Genomic DNA, 3,008 nt, shown 5'->3' with positions numbered 1-3,008 from the left:
CGAAGGCTCCATCCCCTGGAGACAGCAACAGACAAAACAAGCCTAATAGTAGCAGCTTTTACTACTGGACTAAAGGTGTCCTCATAGTCAATACCATATATTTGTTTGAATCCTTTAGCCACTAGCCTAGCCTTGTATCTGTCTATTGTACCGTCAGATTTCCTTTTAATTTTATATACCCGTTTATAGTCTATAATGTTTCTTCCTTCCTTAGGTGACACTAGATGCCATGTTTGATTTCTCATAAGAGCATCATACTCAACATCCATAGCATTTTTCCAATTTTTGTTACTCAAGGCTTCTATCAAGTTTTGTGGTTCACCGATGGCAGCAAAATTTGCAAACTTGAAAATTTTCTTACAGCTTGTTGTGATCGAGTTACTCGTGTAGACCCAGCGGCACCAGTCGAACCGGTCGCAGAAGATCCTCCTCCCATAGCCGTATCAGGTTCGACAACGGCCACAAACGATCCGCCTCCTCGTACTGACCGGACAGGAGGATCCGCCTCGGCGCTCGAGCGGTCGATCCGCCTCGGATCAGGCGCAGACGGGCTGCCGGCCTCATCATGGCGCGTAGGAGTTATCGCGCACTCAGCCGACCAGGCCCGGCTGTCCTCACATGAGGACAAAAGCGGACTGGACCCACTTGCCCATGGGCCGCCGAATTCCGTCCACCTGTCACGCGCGGAGAGGGTGCTCGTGACCCGCGCGCCTGTTTCCACCCATGTGTCGGGCGCAGAGGGACTGCCATCGCCAGGCGAATCCTCCCTGGGATTTGTGCTTGCTGCGCCTGCTGCATTTGTGTCAGATCTCTCGGGATCGGCTCCTGTCCCTTCCTCGTGTCCTGCGCCTATGGAGCCATGCAGAAAGAGTTGATTCTGCATAAAATCATGACCACGAATAACTTTTTTTTCTGTAAATCAGTGTTATGACTAGTTGCCAATTGATCAACACATTCATTACCCCCGTGATCTATTGGATTTAGAAGCTCCGGGGACAAAAGAAGAATTTCTGCCCGTAGGCGAGCGCCAGCATTTGGGTGCAATTCAGAGAAAGGAAAATTGTTTCATCAAAGACAACATCTCTTGAGATGTATATACGTCCGGTATAAATATCTAGGCATTTAAAGCCCTTATGCAAGTTACTGTAACCAAGAAAAGCGCACCTTTTGGAGTGAAACTGAAGTTTATGTGAATTATATGGGTGCAAATTGGGCCAGCAAGCGCACCCAAAGATTCTAAGAGATGAATAACTGGGTTTTTCGTTGAACAATTTTTCAAGGGGAGTTTCAAACTTGATCACCTTGCTAGGCAACCTATTGATGAGATAGGTAGCGGCAATAAAAGCCTCATCCCAAAATTTCAAGGGCATGCAAGCTTGAGCAAGGAGGGAGAGACCTACTTCAACGATATGACGATTCTTGCGTTCGGCTGACCCATTCTGTTGATCAGCATGGGGACATGAAACATGATGGGATATCCCTATTTTAGTAAAAAAAAGGAATTTGATTTCTCATATCCCCCCCCCAATCCGTTTGGAGGGCAAGGATTTTTCGGCTGAATTGTCTTTCAACAAGATTTTGGAAGTCATGAAATTTTTGAAAAACTTCTGACTTATGTTTGATTAGGTAGATCCATGTGAACTTACTCATCTATGAAGCTCACATAGTATTTTTTTTCAACCTACTGATTCAACAGTTGGTCCCCATACATTAGAAAAGATAAGTTCCAAAGGAAACTTGGATTCACTTATAGACTTTGGATATGGTAACTGATGGCTCTTGCCCTTCTGGCAAGCATCACAAACAAGTTCATTATTTGATAAACTAACACATGGAAGCTTATTCTTGCTAATTATTTTGCTAACAATAATCAATGAAGGGTGTCCTAGATGCCGGTGCCATCTGTCCGAAGAAGGAGAGGTGACACTGAGCACATGCTTCTTGGCATCTTGTTCCATGTGTTTTATAGGGTATAGGCCTCGCCTACCCCTTCCGTGAAGAAGGGTTCTCTTCGTTGCCTGATCCTTAACAAAAAAAAGAATAGGGATGAATCTCAACGAAAGAGTTGTTATCAACGGAAATACGACTAGAAGAGATAACATGAAGGATATTTTTAAGAATAAGATCTCGTTCAGGGGTATATATGTGTGATTGACCAATGTGGGCAATAGTCATACCTGATCCACTAGCTGTGTGGATTTGCTCGTTTCCCGTGTAGCGGTTGCGAACTGTCGGCTTCTCTAAGTCTCCCGTGACGTGATCTGTCGCGCCGCTGTCAAGATACCAGTTGGTATCAACTCCATACTGGGGGGCCGCCATGTTTGCCGAGCGATGGTGCTATTGTTCTTCTCCTCCCTGGTAGGAAGAGTCATACCTCTTCCAACACTTCCATGCAGGGTGTCCAATCTTGCCGCAGATCTGGCAGGTAAGCTTGGCGGAGGGATTGTTGTTGTAGTTCCCGCCGCTTCTGCCTCCGTTGCCACCGCCTCCCCTGTTTCCACGGTTGGGTGGCTTGGAGTAGTTCCGGTTGCGATCACCGCCGCCACCGCCACTTTGCTTGTTGGGGAAGCCACGACCACGATCACCGCCGCCTTGCTTGTTGTTGAAGCGCCCACGTGTCGCCGCATTTGCAGACAACTGAGAAGACCCACCACGCAAGTTCATGCGAGTGTCGAAGCTTAGGAGCTGCGAGTAGAGCTCCGGCACCCCGACAGGCTCGACCCGTGAGCACATGGCAGAAACCACGGGATCGAACTCCTCATCGAGTCCAGCGAGGATGTGGGAGACGACATCTTCCTCGTCCACCTTCTTTCCTGAAGCAACTAACTCATCACAAAGTGTTCTGACCTTACCGACGTACTCAGCGATGGAGAGGTTGCCCTTCTGGAGGTTCGCCAGAGCAATCCTGACATTGACAGTCTGTGCGCGGGTATGCGATGCCAGCATCCCTTGCACAGTGTTCCATAGCTCAGCTGTGGTATGGCATGTTGCCACTTGGATGGACATCT

General features: G+C 47.9%; 1 pseudogene; it reads right to left on the bottom strand.

Annotated features, from left to right (window-relative positions):
• Positions 1–2,669: 2,669 nt before the first annotated feature.
• LOC125526677 lies at positions 2,670–2,808 on the bottom strand (annotated as a pseudogene).
• Positions 2,809–3,008: the final 200 nt, after the last annotated feature.

This window comes from Triticum urartu, unplaced genomic scaffold, assembly GCF_003073215.2.
Source record: "Triticum urartu cultivar G1812 unplaced genomic scaffold, Tu2.1 TuUngrouped_contig_1358, whole genome shotgun sequence".
NCBI lineage: Eukaryota > Viridiplantae > Streptophyta > Magnoliopsida > Poales > Poaceae > Triticum > Triticum urartu.
Note: the sequence above shows the minus strand (reverse complement) of the source record. Positions and strands in the feature narration are given on the sequence as shown.